The 25511-nt window shown below is 43.6% G+C and overlaps 1 long non-coding RNA gene across 3 annotated transcripts in view; it reads left to right on the top strand.

The window, feature by feature from the left end:
* Positions 1-16870: 16870 nt before the first annotated feature.
* The window catches only part of LOC111094248, a 37270-nt gene continuing 28629 nt past the window's right edge, over positions 16871-25511 (top strand). For all 3 annotated transcript variants that reach the window (XR_005384740.1, XR_005384741.1, XR_005384739.1), the window contains exons 1-2: positions 16871-20978; positions 21070-21289. This is a non-coding gene — a long non-coding RNA (uncharacterized LOC111094248). The remainder of the gene's footprint in view (positions 20979-21069; positions 21290-25511) is intronic.

The raw sequence follows: 25511 nt of genomic DNA, 5'->3' as shown, positions 1-25511 counted from the left end.
GCTCAAGGAAACCAAACCAAGCTCTCGAGGGAGAGGCAGAGTTAGAATTTTATCTCAAATTTGTCAAACTCTACATCCCAAGCTCCTTCCAAAAACTTATTTAAAAGGGTGTTCAAGGGTATGCACATGAAAATATACACCTCATAGCTCTAGTTGACTACAGTGAGCAGCATTATAACAACAAAGCCGCAGAGAGCCAGCCTCTGCAGGCTTCTGTTCTAATTAACAAATTAAGGCCAGTAAATGTCAGGTCTTAGTCTTCGGTGCAGGGAGTTCCTTTTAGGGGTAAGAGAAAGAGTAAGTACAAAAGTGGGTTGACCTTGGGGGAGGAAATTGAGGAAATTCCTTCTCTAATGCTCAAAGTGAGAGGAAGGTAGTAGTTCATCTGGGCTCCATCTAACTTTCCTATTGTCGGGAGGGCCCAGGGGAGGCTGCGTGTGGAGGTCATCTCTCCCTCCCCTCCTCTCCGTTGCTGTGACACCAGGTTAGGAACGCGTTTTTGCATCTCAGAGCAGCTATCTGATGCACTCTGAAAACTCTCTCCCAGCATTCTGCAAGCCAGAACAGCATTCAGAAATATTTTTAACCGATGTCCATGTAAATAGTTTATTCAGAAAACTCAGCTCTTTGGCATAGGAATGTTAGAGAATTTATTTTCTAAGAATCGACACACACTATACTCTGTTCAACACCCACCTCCCTGTGCTGTTGGGTAATGGTTCCCCTAATGACTGCTTGGCTAGGTTGCGTAGATTCTTAGCCATTTTAGCTTATTAAAACAATATTCTTCCAGAACCGTTCTCGTAAAACTTCAAACGCAAATATGATTTAAAATTATCTCCTTCCTTTCCTAGCACAAAAATTGTATGGGGCAGGGGGAGTGCCAGACTCAGTTTCCTCTTTCTCCCCCTCTGAGATGCTAGTTCCTCAGGTGTGCTTGCAGGTGGGAGGGGAGGCGAATGTGCAAAAGAGAGAAGTCTCCTCCTTCAAGTCAGTCCCTAGTCTTCTACCTGGAAGGCCTCAACTGCTGTGCCCACCCATCGTCCTGGGGCTCGGGTGGATAGGTGGTAGCTTCCAGATGGCCCACTGGCAAGGGACCCATTCTCATGGAGCGAACTAGCGTGACCGCCCCTCACCGTATTTAGCTGCATCTACCAGCTGACTCTGGGCTGGGGAGACTCAAGCTGCATTTTTCTGTTGTGTGCATCTCCACGTCCCCCATGAAGCAGTGGTGCCGACAAAAGTATAACTACAATTTGTGGCAAATTCTCAGGCCCCTGGGCAAGTGAGGGACCCATTTTCTATACTCATCTGGGAACATGGCCAACAGTCACAAATTCTTTTTCCCCTCTGCTCTGGTATTATAGGGACAGATCAACAAACCTGCCACCCGAGTAGTCAGTCAACCAAAGAATGAAATGCCATCTCGTTCTTGTAGATACCTCCAATCTTTACAAGATTTTACTAAGGCTTTTTAGTGAGCCAGGGAAGGAAGTAGCTCTTCTTCTCCCACTGCCGTATAAGCAATGAAAGCCCCAAACATTTCTCTCTCCAGATGGTGTGACTCATTCTTTGTAAGCCCTGTGGGAGGTGACAAGCCCCACACAGGAGCAGTGCCCATCCTCAGGATAAACAAGAGGAAATGCCCATTGATATCCTGTTAAAATGAATCAGTCACCAACATGCCCAGCACACACTCTTGTTTATGGTAAACAAAATAATTTTTATTTTTACAGTCTTAACCTCTTCATGAACTTTTTGTAGAACTTTGTTTTCATCACATGAAATCTTTTGCTCATGAGCAATTTTCTCTGATATTTCCTACATAAAGCCAACCCCTTGGGGATCTACTAGAGAAAGAAAGGAGAGGGGGAACAGAGTGTCTATTGTTTTGTGATGGTAGGTGGATAAACCATCACTCTACCATATTATCCCTTGACCAACACTAGTGTGCACCCACGCATGCAAGCACACATACACACACACACACACACACCTCTCAACTCAGGAGTGGGGGAAACTTTCTCCTGTAATACTCATCATCGTTTCTTTTATATAAAACATGGGATACGGGTCTTGGCACCAATCCTTAGGGGAGAACCAGGAAAACAAAAAAGGATGAGAAAGAGGAAAAGATGTGGAATTCCTTACAGTCAATATTTCGTTGTTTCATTTTATGAGAAAAATACAGGTTATTTTAAGATGTTATATGAGTTATTTGCTTTGAATCTGAATTCAAAAACATTATACAGTGCTATTAAAATAGTACAATGATTTGTTGGGTTTAAAAGTATTAAACATTAAGTCTTCAAACAATGAAATCTAATCAGTGAATCTATTAATAATACAAGAGGAAATGGTGGGGTATAGAATGAACTTTGGACAACTTACTGTTATTATTCTTTTTAAGACTGTTGTTCTTAGCCTGTTTGGGCTTCTATAACAAAGATACCATAGACTGGGTGGCTTATAAACAACAAACATTAATTTCTCACAGATCTGGAGGCTTAAAGTCCAAGATCATGGTGCCAACAGATCTGGTGTCTGTGAAGGCACACAGCCTGTTTCACAGATAGTGTCTTCTCTTTATGTCCTCAAATAGTAGAAGGGGGTAGAGGGCAGGGAATCTCTTTTACAAGAACATTAATCTCTTTCACAAGTGTGGAGCCCTCATGACCTTATCACCTCCCAAAGGCCCCACCTCATAATACCACGTTTAACATTAGGACTTCGACATGTGAATTTAGGGGAACACGAACATTCAAACTGTAGCAGCTGTTATTTGTCTTCCTCTTCTTTTCTTTCCTTTACTTTAAAAAATATTTGTTAATGGGTGGCACCCACTGTTATATTGTGGGGGGCACTGCCAATAAGGCTGGAGCCAAGGAAGCATCAGGGCCTATGGGAGGCTAATGAGACTCAAGGGGTCTGCAGGGCCAGAGGGGAAAGGTAGTCAGGAGGTTGCAGTCATACAAGGAAAGTAAGCAGATAAATAAAGATATAAACAGGTAACAGGAGCCAGCTTTTTCACAGTTTAAAAAGCTGCTAAAAATAAGGAAAGGGTAAGGACTAAATGGGCCCTATATTGGAATAGATATTATTGGTATGAATTCATAACTTTTAATATATTTACATAGTTCTAGAAATAGGTACAGATTGTATGTGTGTGTGTGTGTGTGTGTGTGTGTGTGTGTGTGTATAAACATATATCCATTTCTTAGCTCTGTCCACTGAGAGGGCTTAGATGCAAAGAGCACACCCAAGGTCCAGATCTTGGTTTCTAAATACCATTCTCCACTCACAGTAGTCAGGGCTCTTTGGAGAAATGGCTGAGGTGGGCAAATACCAGATGAACCTGGAACATCTTGCTGTTCCAGGAAGTAAGGAATTCTCCCAAAGTTAAGGGGACCTGTCAAAAATCACAAAGAAATCAGCTTGAAGGGGTTACCACTTGCCAAATACGGGGTAATTTAAGCATCAAAATAAATAATGATTGTAATGGATGTTAGAGATTAGGACCTATCTGGTAAAATGGAAATCCACGGATCTTACTGGTAAGAATAAATAAGCACATACATGAGGGGAAAAGGAAAGCACTGCCTTTCAGTAGAAAGACAACTAGCAAATGCAGAAGTAATGATGAAATTGGAAAAATCAAAATTTGGCAGCTGTTGTAATATATTTTATTCAGGCAAGAGTCAACCAAGGATGATAAAATAAGCTGACTGTTGAGGAATAGAATATTAACATGATTTTAAGGTAGTGCCCCATGAGACACTTGTTCATTACAAATAAAAATTAATAATAACTTACAGGGAAGAAACCTGGAAAACACCACCTTAGCCAGAGATTATAGTTAACATAGCCAATGGTGGGACATAATGATGTCATTTTCTTCCTACCATGATATACTGAGAAGGGCATAATGTCACTTTGATGACATTCCTACCAAACATGCATAACCTAAATCTAATCAAGAAGAAGTAACAGACAATCTCAAGCTCAAATTGAGGGACATTCTACAAAATAACTGAATGTTATAAGAATATCCCGGTCACAAAGGACAAGAAAAGACTAAGGAAACGTTCCAGAACTAGGAGACTAGAGAGATATGTGAAAAGATGTGGCACCTAACTGCAATATGTTATCCTGGATTAGATAATGAACCACAAAGAAAAATTTCTTTGTGCTATACAGACAATTATTGGAAACAACTGGTGAAATTGAAATGAGATCCTGGAAGTAGCTAGTAATCTTATATCAATATTAATTTCCTGATTTTGTTGGCTGTTCTTTGATTAGGTAGGAGAATGTCCTTGTCTTTTAGGAAATACATAAAATATTTAGGAGTTTTCAATTTACCTTCATTTGATCAGAGAGTAAAAAAAAGAAGAAGAAGGTGGAGAACATCTTGTGAAGAAGAGAAAGAAGGAGAAGGAGAAAAATATATTTATTAGGACAAGAATGATAAGAAGCAACCGTGGTAATGATCTTAACAACTGGAAACCTGGATAACGGTATACATAAGATGTGCTCTTCTTCCATCTTTTCTCTAAGTTTAGAATTATTTTGAAGTAGAAAGTTAAAAATGATCAAAGTAATCACTACAATTCATTTTACATTCATTCTTCCAGGGCAAAGGCTGCTGTATGCACCTGCTTTCCCTAGTCTGGCCCATTTCCAGGTACAGAAGAGAAAACCCAATGACTACTTGTTTGAATAACTGGTGATTAGACTTGTCTTATCTTCTTACTAAATTGTAAGCTACTAGAGGGCTTGAACCATGCCTTCTTTCTGGGAATTCCCTGGAGACCAGCTCCATGTTCCATGCATAATTGACGCCACCGGTTATTTGCAGAACTGAATGGAATTACATGGCCACTCAAATGTTATGATAATGATTAGGTTCTGACAAAGATCCCCTTTATGGGCCTGTGAAAACAACCACAGCACTTGAAACTAGTCTTCTCCTCCTGGGCCTATGAAAGCCAGGGTCCAGGTTAAGCAGCCCCGTTGTGAAGTTGCATTCTCTTGGAGCAGCATCTCACCCTCTACTGAGTCACCTTTGGCAGGCAGCCTTCCTCTTGGTCTGCGGTCATTACGCTAATGAAGTGCAGCTGGGGTTTCAAACAATGAACTTGCATTCAAGTGGCAGCCGCCCTTAAAAGAACAGTACCCTCACATATTGGAACAGCCCTCCCAGGCCAGAAACCGGCCCAGTGGTTTTACTTCTGGATGGGATGTGGACCCAAGGGGAGCCAGAAAATGGCAGCTGCAAAGCATGCTATTGAGAGAGAAAAATTCGGTTTAAAGTTAAGTGGAAACCCTGCCCAGAGTGAGGAGCAAGACTTGCCATGTCTTTCAAAAACCACTGCTGTATTAAAAATATATATATATATGTTTGCAAAGGAATCTGACACAGATTTCACCTCTGGACAGCTGTCTGGTTCATTTTGTCCTGATCAGATGCAGGGTGAGCTGGAAGCCAGGCTTCAGGGCTCTGAATCCACAGTGGCCCCCAGCAAGCAAGAAGATCCCCCAAAGAAAACCTCTGGGTGTCGGGCATTTTCCAAGCCTATTTCTCTGATGAGAAGAATTTTTTTCTATGTAAGCCTGTATAGGTCGCTCATCCAATACAGAAATCAACATTTCCTAAGAAGACAGAAATACAATGGCTGGTAATAACCCACATCAACCGAGTGCTTACTCCCTGACAATTGCTACTATAGGAGGTTGACATGATTATCTCATTTAATCCTCCCAACTGCCCTGTGAGCTGGCTACCCAGCTGGCAGAGAAGGCACACGAGAAGCTTGACCAAGGCCACAGAGCTACCACACGGTGGGGCCACCACTCAAACCCAGAGACTCTGGCTACCAAGTCCATGATTCAGGCCAGGTATTTCAAAGTTGGGTATTTTTCCAAGGAAACCTTGAACTGGCACTTGAACACCGAGATGGTACTGTGTTAGGTGTATTGGAACGTGTTTTAATCGCACACCCACGCAAGCCCACACAGAGTGCCCTCAACACGGAGCATAACCAGCACCATCAAGGCTTACAGCAGTAGGAGAAGAACACGGGAGCTTCGGCAGTGCTCACTTTGGCTGTTAGGGACCCTGGCCAGAAGCTGACACCTGTGTTAAAAGCGGAGAATGTGACAAAGTTGAAGCCCTGCTGGCCCAAAGGGTTAAGAAAGCTTCTCAGGGGCAGCCTGGATGGCTCAGTGGTCTAGTGTGGCCTTCAGCCCAGGGCGTGTTCCTGGAAACCCAGGATAGAGTCCCACGTCGGGCTCCCTGCGTGGAGCCTGCTTCTCCCTCTGCCTGTGTCTCTGCCTCTCTCTCTCGCTCTCTCTCTCTCTCGTGAATAAATACATAAAATCTTTGAAAAAAAAAAGAAAGAAAAAGAAAAAGTAAAGGAAAGGAAAGGAAAGGAAAAGAAAAAAAGAAAGCTTCTCAGGCTGGGAATGTGTCCTCAGTGTCTGGAGTTCTCATCTCGGATGCTGCCTCCTGCAGGAGGAGATTTTGTGGAAGCTCCCAGGCTGTTATCAGAGAGGTCAACCAGGTGAGAAGCGTAGTGATGGGCCTCACCGCACTTAGAAATGCAGCCTGGACACCATCAACAACCCAGCTCGTGGAAGGGGGTACATGCTTGCACCCATTAGCAGGCACAGTGAGGACGGGCAGGACGGCGGATGCCCAGCTGAAGAGAACCAGGGGAGCATATTCGATATAAGACACAGGAAATGACACTCCAGCCAACATGAAAGAGCTACACAACGAGTCAGGAAGGAGAGCGATCAATGTTTCCAAGGCAATAACACTGGCTCATTATATCAAGTTTTCTGCTCTGCAAGTCATTAAATATACAAGTGAGGAAGGCGAAAAACACATTTTTATGAATCAAGCAATCATCAGCTTCTATGAAGCGGCTTTTCATAACCAGACTATGGGAGTAAGCTGTTGAGATGAGGACAGTCACACAAACAGAGGATGAAAATGGGCTGGCAGGGAATGTGTGCAGCCTGGCTCTGGGGGGCCCGGCCCGACAGCACCCCAGACCCCTGGACCTTACAAAAAAGAGCAATGTGATCATGTTGATGTAGAACTTATTGATTCTTCACAACACTGTTTTGTGGGATCACTCTGCTCCCATTAGAAGAATAGTAATAAAGAGCATTTGAAGAGTGCACACACGGACTGCATCACAGCCTCTGCATCGTGGCCTGCTCAGGTCGGACTCTTGCCAGGTTAGGGCTTTTCAACTGGGAGGCTGAGAAGTGGAAGCCAGGGAGACAGTTTCAATGAAATGGGTAGAGAATTTTTTTTTAAAGATTTTATTTATTTATTCATGAGAGACAGAGAGAGGCAGAGACACAAGCAGAAGGAGAAGCAGGCCCCACGCAGGGAGCCTGATGTGGGAATCGATCCCGGGTGTCCAGGATCAGGCCCTGGGCTTAAGGCAGCGCTAAACCGCTGAGCCACCTGGGCTGCCCCAAGAAATTTTTTTATTTTAAAGAGAAGAACCCTAAATAAGATTATGGGACTTGATATATATCACCTGCAACTCGGAGAAACATAATTATTATCTTAGGATATATGGGTAATTGACAAACTGGGGGGGGAGGTAACTAAACACCTTAAAAGGAGACACATAAAAAATAAATAAATAACATAAAATAAAAGGAGAGACATTGCAATATGGGAATTTCAGAAACAGTTTCCAGACCTTGAGAGTATTTTAATTCTGGAATGGGTCACCCAGATATTCTTGTGATGCTTCTAGGAGGAAACATAAGGATAAGGATAGAGATCGATCTATCTACCTGCGACAGTTTAACGCAGTATTTATCAAGCTGAAGTCTATCAGGCCTAGTTCTAGAAGATCTTTAAAATTTTATATTTTCATTTTGGTAATCATCTAAAAAATTATTTTGTGACAGTCTGAGCATGGCTCAAGTTTGGGAGACAACAGCTGAAGTTCCTAAATTCTCCTCTCTCACTCTATTTTATATTGTTCTAGTATAAACTTTTCTTAGAGTAACCAATCACCACCTAACAGTAGAGTAGAGCACATATTCAGTGCTACGATTTGTTAAAGATGCAATCAAATGTTAAAATTGCAGAAGACAAGGAAGCATATTTACTTCCTATGAACTGGGTCATATGGTACTATGGCATCAGTCATTGAAAATGGTAGGGTGCAGGGGACGCCTGGGTGGCTCAGCGGTTGAGCATCTGCCTTTGGCTCAGGTCATGATCCCAGGGTTCTGGAATCAAGTTCTGCATAAGCCTCCTTGCAAGGAGCCAGCTTCTCCCATCTCTGCTTCTCTCTCTTTGTCTCATGAATGAATAAATAAATAAAATCTTAAAAAGAAAGAAAGAAAGAAAGAAAGAAAGAAAGAAAGAAAGAAAGAAAGAAAGAAAGAAAGAAAGAAAGAAAGAAAATGGTACGGTGCAGGCCCCCTTAAAGAAAAAAACACACGATTCTTCAGAGGGAATATTGTAGCCCCTCAGGTACTTTCTTATTTGAAAAAGAGTGGAAATTTTACATATTTATTTGAGATAATTTATGTAGTCTCCATAGACAAGAGAAAAAAGTTGGTTCAAAAGAAAAGATTAACTATTCCTGCAAAATCTTAAGTAATTGAAGGGTTAAAGAATTTGATTTACTGTTTGTTTACCTCATATATTATTACCTTCAAGTAATGATGAGCATGTATTTATCTATAAACCACTAATTTGCTACTACTTTGCCCATGATGCCTCATTACTTCTCAGTATCTGATTGGGAGAGGCTGACCAGAATTTTAAGAGATGCAATGGAGCAGTGCAATGGGTTTGATGCTGTGGGAACTTCATTCTCTCTAAGGATGCTACCAATGTGTCGGCATCCCATGAAGCAGTGTGTTGTGGACGCCAACAAAGATAATCATTCAAGTACAAATTCATTCAAATGCTGACGATGATATTTTAAAACTCCTCACCACTTTAGAAATATGAGTGCCAAGGGTATACATTCCAGTTCAAACAACAACCATATCTTTCCCTTGTTTTTATCTCTCTTAACCCCACACACCTGGGTCCTGCATACCCCCAAATATAATGATGCAATTTACTAATTTAAAGGGATGTCATATGATATCACGAATGAAAAGCATTTCAAGTTAACAATACCTATCTTAAAAAATAAAAAGAGGGGGCTCCTGGGTGGCGCAGCCAGTTAGGTGGTGGGCTCTTGGTTTCAGCTTAGATAGTGATGATCTCAGGGTTGTGGGATCGAGCCCCCTGTCAGGATCTGAGCTCAATGTGGAATCTGCTTGGTATTCTCTCTCCCTCTCCCTCTCCATCTGCCTCTGCCCCTCCTGCTTGTGTGCATGCTCTCTCCCTCTCTCTCCCAAATATATAATCTTTTAAAAAAATTAAAAATAAACAAATAAAAAGAGGTTCTTCACTATTGTGAACGTTCAAGAATTGTCAAAACAACAACAACAACAACAAAAAAAAACAACTAGAGGTTTTACAACTTTCCTACTTCATTTTCCTTATAAATAAAGAATTGAAGCCAGATACATTTCTGAAGTTTGAAATTGTTTTAACTGTTGTAGGCATTGCCTAGGACCCAAAAGGCGAGTTCTAATAGCAACAGGATGGGGTGCTTTGAGGAAGAAGTTCCACAAAAGGGACATGTTAGGCCTCTTCTGGGCAAAGATTCTGACAAATGTGTAGGATTACATGCAGATTTGAGAACTGAAGGAGATGTACATCCTCCAGCATCACACAGAGTCGTCACTGTATAAATTTCTGAGGCTATGTCCATTGGATTAGATAGACAGATGATAGATGATAGATGATAGATAGATATCATTTTGTTCAAAATTGTAATTTAAATGCTTTGTGATTTTAGAAATAAGAGAACCGAGTTTTCACCCGTAAGGTGAGTGATTCTTCAGACACATTTGGCACTGTCTGTAGGGTTATGGCTTCCAACTTGTTTAAGATCATTCCCAGAGTGAGGACTGATTTGCCACGGTTATGAAGCTTTCAAGATATAAACTATAAGAATGATAAACTACAGCAGTTGAAAATGTGCCTTCAGCCACTCACTTGCAGCTCCCATTTATGTCTCTGGGAAGAGAGAAATGAGGATCTGGGGAGCAAATCTGGCCCAGTCAGTAACAGTGTGGGTAACACATAAATATTAATGTTCATTGCAGTTAGTGTGGTATGCAGAAATATCAGAGTATAATTGTTAATTGCCAATACATTTCATTCATGTTACAGAGGAATAAGTGAAAACCATTTTACTGTAATTTTTAAACGATTCCATCGTAATAATTATAAAATATTCACTCCATTCCTTAGATTGTTAAAACTGCATTTTCTGAAAATGAAGCATTTATACTTCACCTTTATTGCCATTTGCTTTCTCTATAGATGTGTCTATGTATCTGTTATTCAGTTTAGTCAGTGAAATAGTCTCTGGTTGTGTCAATTTATTGGTGCTCCTACACTTAGCATTCCTTCTACATGATACAATGTTCAAATCATTAAAGGCAGGCATTACAGATTTCATGGTATTTTAGGAGTGATCATGTGTCAGGGGGAGAAGGAGGTCCCTGTTTTGCCCTGCCAAGCTACCTGTTGAATCCTTTTCTCTTTTGATTTATTATTATTCTCCTTGGATTATACATATTCCTTCTCAGATCACTTCTGTCCCATTTTAACAGCAACAAATATTTATCAAATGCCTATGTGTCAGACATCATGCTAAGCATTTTTAATGTATTACATCTTTTAATCCTAAATAAAACCCTATCAAGTCCTGATTTTTAGTTCTGTAGTAAACCTGTCTTTGCTTTCTCCTTTTTTCAAAACGGCACTACAATTTTTCTTTGAGTGACTTCCCCTGACCCTTTCCATATGGCTCTGAAAAAACCCATCCCTTCCCTTTCTCCCTGCCCAGGTGTAGACAGATGACTCAAGCCTGCCGTAAGTGACACCAGGATGGAAAACAGGGTGGAGTCATTTTAATATAAGAATGTTGTTGGGATCCCTGGGTGGCGCAGCGGTGTGGCGCCTGCCTTTGGCCCAGGGCGCGATCCTGGAGACCCAGGATCGAATCCCACATCGGGCTCCCGGTGTATGGAGCCTGCTTCTCCCTCTGCCTGTGTCTCTGCCTCTCTCTCTCTCTGTAACTATCATAAATAAATAAAAATTTAAAAAAAAAAAAAAAAAAAAAAAAAAAAGAATGTTGTCCAAATGGCTGTTTGTTCTGCTGTTGCCAGGGTTCTAGTCTATACAAGGCCCTATTGTTCAGCTTTCCCTGCGATTCTGTGAGAGAATAAAGATCATTTCCATACATATCCCTTTCTGGCATAAGTGAGTCTGTTTCTGTGGCTTGTAACCAAAGAACTGAACTGATGTGTTCCCATTTTGCAGGTGGGTTAAAGGAACTGAAGCGCAGAGAGTTAAGTAACTTGCCCAAAGCAGCTGGGAGAGCCAGGACACAAACCTGTGCCAGCCAGACTCCCAAACATAGGATCTTACCTCTTATGTTCTGCTGACTATTACAGCAAGGTGAGCCAGGGAAGAAGTTCCTGGAGCAGGACCAAAAGCCACACCTATTGCCTCTCCAGCTTTCTGAAACTCCGCATGTTTCTCTTGGATCAGGGACCCATTACTATGGGTCAAAACAGATACAGCAGAGCAAAATGATGTACTTATTTATTTTTTTTAAAGATTTTTTTAAATTTATATATTCATGATAGAGAGAGAGGCAGAGACACAGGCAGAGGGAGAAGCAGGCTCCATGCTAGGAGCCTGGCACGGGACTCGATCCCGGACTCCAGGATCACTCCCTGGGCCAAAGGCAGGTGCTAAACCACCGAGCCACCCAGGGTTCCCAAAATGATGTATTTATTGACTTAATTACCCTTCAAACTATAACTTTACCATCGGCAACTAACCCCACCTCATCACTCATTAGACCAATCATTTTCTACATTTTCTGAAGATAGTATGATTTTTTTTTTTCTTTTTTTGGTAGGCTTTCAGGTCCCAGCCCTATGATGGACGGTGTATGAACAGGTCTCGACAGCTATCTTACCAGGTAAAGTGGCTCGACACGATGGAAAGCAGGTAAGATTTGGGGCCAGAAGACAGGCTCCTGGTTGCAGCTCCAACACTTCCTAGGTGTGTGACCCTGGGAAAGTCGGCCTCTATGGATCTCAGGTCCCTCATCTGTAGACGGGAACAAGTGATTGATTCTTCCTTTATAGGTTTAGGGTGAAGATTTAGTAAGATCTCGGACCTCTTAAATGAATTCTCTAGTGAATTATAAAGCCCCACAAACATTACCATCTTTACTTTGAGGATCTACTGTAGCATTCAAGGACCATTTCAAGAGCCTACTCTCTATGGTACAGAATCTTTCATTGGTGCTCAAGCCATCGTCTTCTTTCTCTTTCCCCATTTTTTTATAAGATGAATGGCAGAGTCTTTATCATAAAATACATGTTTTGAGTTTCCAATCCGTAGGTCTGAGGGTTTGGGTGACTTTACCCTGAATCTGTGCTCCCTGTGGCAACCCTGATTTCACTGAAGGAGATCTGACCTGCAGGGTTACGAGTGGGATGGAGAGGACAAGTCCGATGGGTCACAGGAGTGGTTCTGGTTCTCATTGGTCATGCTCATAAATCATTACCATTCAACTGGACATCAGCAGTCTCTCTAAAAAGAATCAGTGCTGCACACTCATTTCCCAGGGACACACAAGCCTGCATGGACCCTGCCCCAGCACCCACCTGCTCACTAGGGTGATGATGAGCTCTCGGGCGGTTCTCTGTGCCCCCCAGTGACCTCTTCTCCTGGTGACTGCTACATGTGAGTACCCTATCGTGGAGGCCTAATGCTTCTATCCCCTCCATTCCATTTTCTCCAACGCCATACAGAAGGTACCACCTTTCATTCATTCACTTACTCACTCACTCAGCACTGAGGGTCTACTCCATGCAAAGTGCTGGGTTTAAACCCTGGGAACATTTTTAAAAACATTATCAGAAATAAACAGTGCTATGAAGGAGCAAATAGCCCAGTAGGAGCTGGAAGACATAATCATAAATAACTTTAGTCAGTGTAACAGAGACCAAAAAGTATGTTAAATGGTGGCAAATAGGGGGGCCTGGGTGGCTCAGTCAGTTAAGTGCCCATCTTTGACTCAGGTCAGGATCCTGGGATGCTGGGAACGAGCCCCAAGCTATTACAGGGGTAAAGGAATCGAGTGGCAAGGCAAGGGGGGAAGAGGAAGAGAGACAGGCAGGCCAGATGGCTGCGGCTTCGCCATGGTGAAAAGTAGCTTTTAAGAGTAAGGCTGTATAAGATTTAATATTGTGGCATTTAGGAATATAAACCTCCACTCATTGCTTCAGCTCTCTAGTAAACTTGACACACAGCGCGTCCTTCTCTGACTGCTCTGTGTGTTGGAAATTATGAAAAAGGGAGGTGGGGCTGAGCGCCACATCAGCTAAGAGAGGAAAGAGCCACAGAAGGTAAGACACGGAGTTTAAAATTTCAGTGAGAGCAGGAACTTGGAGCCAAAAGAGCCCATGAGTCTGTAATTCTCCAGAACTTTCTGGACAGAGGAATAGACATTGCCTTTCCCGTAGGATTGGTTTGACATCTCAAGGACAGGTGATTTCTTCTGTAATCTGGGCCCCCAAGCAGAACAGGAGGTTGTTGTAAGGAGAGACTCTATGAAACAGCTGGTGTGAGTGAACAGATCTTGGGAAGGATTTCATGGGACCAGGAAGAGAAAGAAGACAATCCGGGCAGAGGTAAAGGCTGAGGCCAGCTGTGGACAAGTGTGGGACATGTGCCAGCCACAGCCAGAGTAGCGGGAGAATAAACTAGAAGGCAGTTTGGACCGTTGGGATATAGAAGGTTATTTCATTCTTTGGTAGGCACCTGGGAGCCTACCTTTTACAAAGTATTTTAGCGCTTACGATCTGATTTGATTTTTATCACCTCTCTATTTAGAAGAGAAATACAAAATGTCATGATTCCCATTTTACAGATAAAGAAATTTAAAAACTGATGAACAAAGTTGTTCATGATCAGCACAATAACTGAAAAAAAATTTCACACACCCCCCCCAATTTCCTAAATTCGAATTCAACAACCTTCTGGTGCTTCTAGTGCCCATAAATATCCTCTTTGAATAAACACATCCAGGAGCTCCAGGAGAGTCCCTGGGGAGTTGGGGGGGGGGAGAGAGGGAGAATCAGGGGGCATGCTCTGGCTGATTTTCTTGGGAGCAATTCTGGAGAAGAATTTCTGATGAATAAAATTCTCCACCTCATTACACAAGTAACTAATCTAATCAGCCAGGCCAGCAAGTGGGCTAATTTCTGGCGTGTGTACGTCTCCCTCAGCCCACCCACTCTCCCAGATGCCCTTTCCTTCTTCCTGAGTATCAGCTGATTGTCAGCAGTTCATTCATTGAGCTGATACTCCCACCCAGGCTCGTGGAGTGTCAGGGAAACAGCCTTCTGGGGACAGGGATCTATCTTATCCCAAACCAAAACCTTTATCCTTCCTACAAACAAGGATGAGCGTGTTGTTCCGTCTGTCACACCGCCTGCAACCCAAGGCGGCCTTGCCGAGTAAATACTTGGTAAAGAGTTGTTAAAACGTCTGTTTTCCCGGCCCACCCACATCCACTCGTCTTCCAAGTTCTGTATATTCTGAGTCCCCATCATGAAGGACATCTCGCATGTTGATTTTCTGAAATTCCACCCCTGATTCTCCCTGCGACCTGCTGCTGCTTCCATTTTCTTACAGTTCAGTCCTGGTGGGATGACATTCTTGATCTAGAAAAAGCATTAGCTCCCCAGCCAAGAATCCTACTCCTAGGTATTTATCTTCCCACCCCCATCATCCCCAGGTGAGCATACATCCCCCAAAAGAGAAACTTCACAACTGCTTTGTTCACAATTGGCCATAAACTGGAAACAACTCAAATGGCCACGGACAGAAGCTCGAATAAACCAAATATGGTACATTTATTCTATTTAGGAATAAAAAAGAATGAACTACCAACACATGTAACAGCAGGAATGAATCTCAAAATAGTGTTATTTGGGGCAAAAGAAGCCAGACACAAGAGTACATAATGTGTGCTTCCATTTACGTGAAGTTTAAGAAAAAAAAACAAAGCTAATTTATGGTGATAGTAATCAGTACGATGGTTGCTCATGGAGTAGGATCAGCTAAAATAGTCTATGGGAGAACTTTCTGGGGTGATGAAAATGTTCTGTATTTGGGGGAATTAGTAAGATATGTGTATATATTGCTTAAAATTCACTGAATCTTACACTTAAGATCTATGTATTTCATATGTGCAAATTCTACCTCAATTTAGATAATTGGTAGCTCCCAACTCTCTAGTTAGTTCTATACAAATTCATGGGCCGCATCCATACGGACAGAAAGTAGATTAATGGTTGCCAGGGGCTGGGGGAGGGGAGAATGGGAAGTGGCTGCTAATAGGTGGGGGGTTGTTTTTTGGGGTGATAAAAATTTCTGAGATTAGATAATTTTTATGGTGGCACAACCCTGGGAATGTACTAAAACCATGAATCACACGGTTTAAAAAGAATGAATTTCATGACATGTGAATTATACCCCAATTAACAAATCTTCATCTACCCAGCATTCCAGACAGTCATGAGATGGTTCTAAACTAACTTTCTGGCTCAAACCCACTAACTGGTAGTTCCCAAACACCTTAGGCTCTACAGTTTTCTCACTTTGTTCCTTCTTCCCAGAATCCCAACACACTCAGCAAACATCTCCGCCTGTGAAATTTTCCCCATCATTCAAAGCTCATCTCAAAAACCATGGCTTCCTAGTTCTCCATGCAGATCATGGCCACTTTCTTCTCTGAACTTTGGGTACTCGGTAGAGCTCTTTCTTGGGAAGATCTCACCATTTTCTGCCTTGCATTATATTTATTTGTGCATTTGTCTGATACTTCTTACTCAATTCTAAGATTTGTGAGGACAAGAACTAGGTCCTGCTCAGCCCTGTGTCCCTGACAGCAAGACACTGTTGTTCATTAAATGCTTGATCAATTGAATTAACCAAGATTAAGTAGCTCTAACTTTATAAATTTTGACCCAGGAAGAAAATGATGTCTACCCAGTGACAGTTCTTGTAAGGCACGAATGTTTAGGCTGTGAAGTGATCACCCACTCCAGCAGGTTCTCAAATTTCAGATGTACCAGCATCACTTGAGGGAGCTATTACTAACTGATTCCGCACTAGAATGAAGCCCAGAAGAACCCCAGGTGACCCACAGACCACATTTTGGGAAACTTTGACTTTGAATTGGACGTTTACAAACGAATACAAAAAATGACTTCACTTAATTTATTTTCTTGAGCTGTTTTACCAGCTAAATTCTTCACCTTCTTATGGGAATGCCCTGCTGGAAGTCAAAGAGGGCTACAGTTTGTTGGAAGTTTTCCAAACAACCCCCAAAAAGTTTGTGGTTTTTGAGTAAGAATCCTATGGTGATTTCGCAACCATGCTGCTATCATGGAAACCAAATCACACTGATGCCTCAAACTTTGAGTCTAGTGGTGATTTCTGATTTCCCAGATTTCCTAGCATCACAGTGCTTCCAGCTTGGCTTTGGGCAGTTTGTTATTCCATGGGAAAATTCACTGAGGGGCGTGTATGTGGGGTGGGGGGCGAGAGGGGGAGTGTTGGCTGGTTTTTCACACTGAGTTCGGAACATAAGTTCTGAAAGTAGAAAATGTTCATACCTTACCACATGGGCGAAAGAGCATAGCTGTACACCAAAGCACTCCAATACTCATCTTGAAATAAAAGTGGGCCTCTCCCAAAGCCAACATAATCTAAAGATCTAATAAATATTACGATTCACTTGGATTTTAAGCCTAACGACCACAGACAAAAAGGTCCTCTCTCACAATCGTCCTATCTGCAGGAGGAGATAAAATGTGCTCTCCACACCCCCCTGCCCTAGACGGGAGGCCTGGCGCGCCTCCTGCCAGAGTGGAGGGCTCTGAAAGGATGCGTAGACACTCGATCTGAAGCACAAAGAGCTGAAAGAGCAGAGAGCCACGTCCGTCCTGCGCACATTTCTTTTTCATTGTGTCCTTCATTTGATCCACGCACCAAGTATCTCCATTAGCGCCCACAGGACTCCCGGGAGCAGAGCAAAGGGACGATGTTCCAGCAATGAATCATCTGGTTCCTGAGCGAGCCTCTGGTTTTCCTTGGATCCCCACGGCTGTAGGTCTCGGATCCTCCTGTCCCTTTTTACCTGTGCCTTCAGGCAGGGGTTCATGTATAAAGCCCCAGCAAGCGAGAACTTTGAATCGAGGGCTCGGTGGGGAGTGAGCCAGGTTCAGGGGCTGGCTAAGGTCTGCTTTTGTTCTGAGATTAATTAGAGTTGCATTTTCCCCCGCCAAGTGTCACCGAAACAGTAGCACTAAGGCCGTGGGAGCAGACCTCACCTAATTGTACATCTTCCCACTTCTTGTCACAAGAACGCAGATTGCCCATTTGCTGGCAGTGCACTGATGCATGGGCTCTGTTTACTTGACCTGCAGTCCTGAATGGCTCTGTCCTAGTCAGTCGGGGCAGAACAGGCTCCTCAAGAGGTCTAGGGTGCTGGATCCCCAGGCATCTTGTTGGATCAGAGTTAAGGACAATGAGAGAGGTCAGCAGAAAAGAAGCCGTTCTTACCTGGCCTGGCTCTTTCTCTCCCTCCACATCTCCTTACCCCTAATCAGCCCTAGGTTTAGACTTCCAGAGAGAAGAGGATGGGATGAGGATGCCGGGTCTGATGAGCACTGCTGAGGCAAGCGCAGGAGAGGAGTGGAGCTCATTCGTGGAGCTCCACATTCTGTGGCTCGGAAGGCCCAAGACCAGGCAAGGATACCGGAGGCTCAGGATGTTTTGTCCCACTCTGGGATAGCCTTGGACACATCGAGGGTCTAGAACTGCTGACCCAGGACCACCACTACTCTAGAAGAGACCTAACTAGAACCAGCCCGTAGGTGCAATGACTTCTTTCTCTGGATTCACCCCGGTGTCTCTCATCATTTGGCGGCTCCTGCCGGAGGTCAGGGGCCTTTAGCTAGGCCGAGAACCATCTCTCCAACCATGTACCAGCTGTAGATCTTGGGGCAGTTACTTAACCTTGATGTGTTTCATCTGGAAAATGGAAATGATAGCTCCCCGATGAAATAATGCATTTTGCAAAAGGTTTAGCAACGTGCCTAGTTTGGGGCAAGCCCTCAATCAGTGGTCACCGTTCTTCTTGTTACCCATTTTTCACAGTAATACTGTGAAAAAGTATAATAAATACTGTTATTTTAGTATTATTTACTAAAACAGTCTGACCCGTCCCCACATGTTCTATGCCCCCTTGGCACCGATGCCAGGGGTCGCTGGAGAAGGCTCTGCGGGGAAGCCTGAACCTTAGGAAGTGGTGGCCGCTCCAGTGGTGTGACGTCAGAATGTTCTGGGCTTGGAAGAAAAGGTTTCCTCTCCGGGCTGCCTCTGCATAGAAAAGAAGGGAGAGGTGAGGAACAAATCTGTTTACTTTTTCTTCGCTGTAGAGTAAATGAGGTTTGTTGAGCCAGCACACGGTTGTTTGCAGAACTCAGGTTTTCCAAGAATGGGGGCTTGTGAATGGAGGCAGTGATAGCATGGGTTCGCCCTCTTTCCTCCTACATGCAGCCCCAGAATTTGCCAAGACCGGCTTTTCTGTGCTCCTCCGGCCAGTGCCAGTGCCACAGGACTCCCTCCGCATGCCCGCATGGCCTCTGCTCTGCCCCCCTGGTGGGCGGGAGGACACATTCACAGACGACAGCTCCAGGAAATCAGGAAATAAGCCCGTCTCTGACCCAGATTTGGCAATTCCAAGCTAAATTCTTTAAACATTTGGAAGGATTGTAGAGAAGGAAAACAGCTAATAACTGTATTCCTTACTGAAATATTGGAATGAAAATGTGAAGAATGTATCAAGGGTATTTGTAGACCTTCAGCTGGGATCCCCCGAGTTCTAAACCCGAGAGTGAAGAGTCTGTGCTGCAAAGCCTCCGTGACAGCCAGGCACCCCCAAAGGTAGAGTCCAAGCCCCTCTGCACGATGCACAGAATGTTCCATCAAGTGCCACCTGCCGCCTCTCCAGCCTTGGACAGAGGCTGGATGGTGACTAAGAGACCTTCCAGTATTCATAGATTTGGATTCAAGTTTTCAAGCAAAACTCGGGCGTGAAGAAGCTGTCGCCCAAGGAGAAGGGTGGGCGCTGGGGGAGGCTCAAGCATGACCCCGGGGTGCTCAGTGTGTAGGCACTGCAGGCTGCTCCAGGAGAAGGTCCGTGGAAGAGCGGGGGTCTTAGAACTTGATTATTAACTAAAAGATTAAATCGTATTGAAAGAGAACCAGATCCTGAGTTTCCCTTTTAATTCTGCTGCTTATTACCAGTGTGAACCTGGGTGAGTTACTTATGATGCCCAAGCCCTATTTCCTTCCCCAGTAATAATACCTGTCTAACCAACCCCATGTTTTGTGAGATTAAGTGCAGTTTGTAACTGTAAAGCACTACACCAATATGAGTGATGATTACTTTCACCATAATTCTGGGGCTTCAGAAGAAACAATGACAAGGTGATCGATTATTTTCAAGGTCCTTAGAAGAAGAGGAATAAACAAAAATACTTAAAAAAATAAGTGACTTCTGATAATATATATATATTTTTTAAAAAATTAGCAGACTCAGGCTAGGAAGGGTTCATTGTAGAGGGAGTTTCAGAGACCAAGTATATTAATCAGGATGCTTCAGAGAAACAAAACCAAAGGATATATATCTATATGCTACCCTTACAAAAAGTTTAAAGATTGAGACACAGATGGTGACAGGGTTAGAAAGAGAGAGATTTGTTTAAGGCCTTGGCTCAGGTGATTTTGGAAGCTGGAAAGTCTGCAGCAGCCTGGTGACCCAGGGAAGAGTTAATGCTGCAGCTCTAGTTCAATTCCCTGTTCTTCAGAGCTCCTGTCTTTTCTTTTAAGGCCTTCAACTGATTGGATGAGCCCCACACACATTACAAAGATAATCTACTTTACTTGAAGTCTTCGGATACAAATGTCAATCCTATCTTTAAAAACCCGTTACAGCAGCATCTAAACTGGCATTTGACTAAATGTCTCGATACCATGTCCTAGCCAGGTTGACACATAAAATTAACCACCACGGCAAGTAATCCAGCACTGCCACTCAGGGTAGTTTTGCAGGTTCTCAAAGACCCTAGCAGGGTGGAGACCAAACAAATAACATGGGGACCAGCTGAGTAATCTCAGGACTTCACTGGATGCTGAAGGGCAAATGGAAAAGCATTAAAGATAGAAGACATTGGGCCAGATTGCTGAAGATGGTGCTAAGGGTGGGTAGGAAGGAAACAAGTACTATCGCTAGAGCCGTCAGTAAGATAGGCATGAGCAGGAAGGGAGAAGGGAGGATGGAGATGGGAAATTGCAGAGACCACCCAATCTCCGCCCAAAGACCAACCCCTTTTATGGTTTAGCACAGTCTGATAAACAGAAGACATGGGCCACTGGGACCGTCCAACTTTGGAGCATGCGCACGTAAGAAAAACCTTGTCCCTAATATTCTCAAGGCTGTTATAATATCATTATGATATCATTTGCACTGAGACTTTGCCCCACCCTCACCCCCACCTCCACCCCCACCCCATGGGTTTCACTTAGGAGCTCGTCAGAAGATGGCCAACTTGAACACCTGCAAAAGGTTGGAGGGGAAGAAACCAGGGGGAGGGATCTAAGAGGTGGTGTGATGGTGACAAGATGGGACAGAGGAGACCAAATAGACCCACATAAGAAAACGCAAAGCAGAAGTCATCAGGCTGCTCCCCACCCTCAGGTCAGGCTCTCCTCCAAGCTTCGAGTGCACCTTCGCCTTGCTAAATAAAAGCTTTTGTTGCTTTAACTCTCTTTGGGGGGTCTCTCGACAGAATTCTTTCCTTTGAGAAGACAAGAACTAAGGAATTCCACAGTCCACCACCAGGTAACACAACGAGAAGGGAGGCCGACAAGTATTTCAGAAGCTGCTTCAGCAGCAGCTGAGTCCAAGCAGGACCAAGTGCTGGTGGAGGGGAGGCCTAAGCAGTCTCCGCTACAGGAAGGAATGCTGGAGAGGACAATAAAAGGCAGAAGCGGTCATTTGTCTTTCAGGTTGGTTTGTTGTTGTTTTTTAAATATAAAGTGCAAACTCTAAACCAATCAAGACTCAGTTGTTTTGGAAAAAATTGAAACCAGATGAGACCAGAGGCCAAATAGGTTTACAGAGAATCTGAAAGCTGGATGCACGCAAGTGAGCCAGTTCTAATGATATGCAGATAGAACCTTCTAGCGCCTAAGATTCTTTTTTTTCTTTTAAGACTAGAGAGGACAGAAGTTCCTTTTGAGTAGAAATGTGAGCAAATGTTATACTCATTTTTTAAAAGATGGGGGCTGGGAGGTGAAGATGAATTAATAGAGTAATTACAGACCACATAGCACGGATAACTAGAAAAATTTGATTAAATCACTCATTAATCTATGCATCAAAGAGCATAAAACACCAGGAAGCAGCCAATGGGTTTTTTTTTTTTTTTTTGAAATGCCTAAGGGACAGAAGGTTTAAGGGCAACTTTCTTTCCAAATTTGGGACACACACCATGGTCACACTGCCCCTTAACCCAGGACTCCTGGATTTATGTCATCCTCCAGCCCTAGCCTCCAGGGGTCTGGGGCTGCAGAGCCCATGCTCTTGGTGTAAAATATACTTGAGCAGTGGTCCTTTTATGTGGGGGAAATGCAAACAATTGAATTAAATCCAGCGCTCACCTCTTGAGTGTTTACTACGTGCTGCCTCGCCAGGAAATGATTTTGAAATTACGAGAATGCAGAGGACATGGTTTCTGCCCCCCGCCCCTCCCCAAGATCACTGAAAGAGACCAACGAACATATTCATAAAAGAAAGAGTTTGATTGTAGTTAAAACAGGAGGGGAGCATTTCAGACCCAAGCAATAACTCCTAAACATCAGGATGATAACATTGGAATTTCCTCTGGAGAGAGAACTGAAGACTTTGGGTCTTAGATGTAAAATTGAGACGAAAAGCCAGCCTGTCTTGGGTGGTTAGACTTTCACCTGGCCCGGAACAGAGCCTGGGGCAGGTAAGGTGGGGCGGTCCCTTCCACTGTATAATTCTAAGACACTCTCATTTCAAAGTTGCTAAAAATAGAAGCATGGCGTCTGGTATGTAACAATATACACTATTGCAGCTGTGTCTTTATGATGAATAATAATACTTTGGAGTTATATGATGAGGCAATCACTTTGCAAGCAAAATCTCATTAACCCTCACAATATTCTGATTAGGTAGGCAGGTGGCAAGTGATCTGAACTCAGTTGGCAGTTGAAGCCCAGAAACCTCCCAGGGAGCACATGGTTTTGGGGCAGAGCTGGGAATGTCAGCCAGGTCTCCCTTTCCCCAAATCTGGGGCCCTGAGTAGTAGCAAGCATCCCTTCTCAGGTGCAGCCCCGGCCACAACCCAGAACCGTGCTGCCCAGTGGGCACCCTCTTGGGAAACATTGCTGACTTCTCTTCAATAAACTCCAGGGTCACCCCAAGATACAAGGTTTACTGTTTCTTTGTTGATCCTTCCTCTCTGGGAGCTAATAACCAACCTCTTCTTCCCTACAAACCCCAACCTGTCTTGAAACAAATGAAAGAAATGTAAAAACCACACCCAAGTCTCTTCAGCACTTCTTTTCTTTCCTGTCTCTGTTCATGCCTCCTGAGCTTTGGTTTTCATTCTGGGGCCGATTTAACCAAAGGGCAGGTTTAAGAAAGTTTTAAGAGGAAGTCACTGTTGCAAAAGTTTCTGAACACTGGGACAGGCACTGTCTAAACAGCTTTCTCCTTTCAGTCCTGATTTTGTTTCTTTGTTTAAAAAAAAAAGGAAAGAAAAAAAAAAGAAAAAGATTCTTTGGCTTTCCTAAACTCAGACTAGAGGAACAGGTTTGGTGGTGCTGATAGAAAATTACAGGGAAATGACACCATTAACCAGGAAACGTTTGCCAGCCAAGAGCAAAGGAACCTTCCCGGCCTCTGGGGAGACACTGACGTTTGTCTATGTGGGAACCGTGAGATTAATATGGGAACTCGGGTTTTGTGCTTTTGGGGTAGGCTTCCCTGGCTCCCTTTGAGACAATGACACATCTTCAAATTGTTAATTATGTACTGCCCCCTAGGGATTTTCGCTTTGCTGGTGGCAACCTGCTTCAAATCCTACAGGAAATATTTATCAGCTGGCTTCAGCCAGGATTTGGTCTCATAGAAAGCGGTACCTTTTGGTGACCTTGTTGTACTGAGTCCACCCTTTTCCCTAGCAAGTCGCATGCAGGCACTTTACTTTTTGGATTATTGATTTTTTTCTCCCCCTCCCTCTTTTGTCTTTATGTCCCCAGGATGGCTACATTTGCATAATGTGGGGGTAGACCTCGCCTCCGCTCTTTTCACAGCTTTGCTTACTGCATCCCCCCCACATTTACCCCCCTGCCGTTTTGTAAACATCTCCGGATCTGGGGAAAAGAGGAAGAGCAAACTGTGAATTAGAGACACTTACACATATGCACTTACATATTTATCTGTACTTATCGATGGAGGAGTTCTCTACACTCCAGAATGTTCTCTATGAAATCCCATTTAAATCAAAAACTTTTATCAGAAAAATGAAATTGCTTTATGATTGAATAGCACTTTGCTTCTAAGTACCAGCCATCGAGGCTTGATGAAATGACCACGATGACATTCTTCCCCAGAAAGACATCCTTGCCCTTTATTTTAAAGGTGGAGTAAAAAAATTCGGCGCTGTATTCCTTCAAACTGGCCCCCTCGTTCCCGGGAACAGCCTTTGGCCAAAATTAAGGGCATTTTGGCATCTGATAAGAATGTTGTAAACATGCATGTTTTGAGTCTTTACGTAGTTTTGCTTTTAATAACGCAGAGGACAGACTTGGCAGGAATCTTTCTTTCTGCATTATATATTTTTCAACACATAGGCACACACGCGCACACAAATCCTGTACACAACTTTAGCAAATATATGCATGATCAAAACAGTTCAGAAATATAAGATCTGAAAATGAGAAAGGGCAGCAGGTTTTTGAATAGGCTTCATCAGCGGAGGGGAGAGGTCAGCCGCGGAGATTAGTTATAGGAGCTATTAAGTCTCCTCTGACACCCACAGTACAAGCTGCTTAACATAATCAGCCGCAATCAGCAAAACTGCTGTTTATTACAAAACGTTTTTCCCTTTTAATATTTCATATTGTTATGTAAAATGGTGCAGTGTAGGGACACACACATTTCACCAGGGACAAATTGTACAAATTGTCAGCAATAATAATTTGTGGCTCTTCTCGTGACATCTTTCGAAGTTAAAAACCGTTGAGCGATACCTCTCCAGAGCTATTTTCTCTAATGTGGTTAATGGTTTGCACCGGAGTTGACCAGCCACTCTCGGTGCGATGTTGTCACCACCGTGTACCGGCACGAGAAAATGTTTGTGTGACCGCGCATCAATCAGTCAAGTCTCTAATTTGGGGCGCTGAAGCTTGGTTCTGCTCACTCTCGCCCATGTGGTCAGAGCCTTGCATGATAGGTGGGTCTCCTGTGTATTTACTAGTCTGTCTGAATCACCAAAGTAATTCCTTTTCCAAAATCTTTTCCTTTAAACAGCACTGTGTATGAGGCGTATGAGAGTGGGCCTTGTAGCATTCCCTTGGATTTCACACAGTAGGTGTTGGGATGGGAGCAATGTCCTAGCTGTCCTATTGCATAGGCTGCAGTGGCCTAGATCGGAGGGCATCTGGAGATGACGCCAGCACTTCCCTAAGGAGGAGGAGGAGGAGGAGGAGGGATGGAGACAGGCACTGCTGGTCCCCACCCATTCCAGCCCCCTAGGGATCTCCTACAAGATGCCCCCACCCCTGGAAGCTGAGCCTCCTAAGGCTCCACTCCTGGTCCTGGGCCTGCTGGACTGAGAGGCGGCAGTGGGAACAGGACATGGGGATAGGATTTCATTTTTACAAACATGCTAATAAATACATAAAAGATTAGGTAAAAACTGTCGCTTACCAAGCAGTCACTTCAGCAGGCTAAATAACACTTATTCAAACAAACAATGATGCTGCTATTGCTCACTTTTTCGGGCTATCTTGTTTGCCATCTTGTTTATCCGCCACCCCAAGCAAGCAGTTTCATGGCTTTGCACTCAACTTCCCTTTTGAACCTCACCTTAATCATCTATTTTATTCGCCAGGCCTGGCTCCAAATTAATGGACATTCCTCAGACTTTGTACAACCTCCTGTTAAAATAATTCCTTTAAAAAAAAAAGATTTTAT

This window comes from Canis lupus, chromosome 36, assembly GCF_011100685.1.
Source record: "Canis lupus familiaris isolate Mischka breed German Shepherd chromosome 36, alternate assembly UU_Cfam_GSD_1.0, whole genome shotgun sequence".
In the NCBI taxonomy this organism is placed as follows: domain Eukaryota; kingdom Metazoa; phylum Chordata; class Mammalia; order Carnivora; family Canidae; genus Canis; species Canis lupus.
This window is presented reverse-complemented; position numbering and strand designations above follow the sequence as displayed.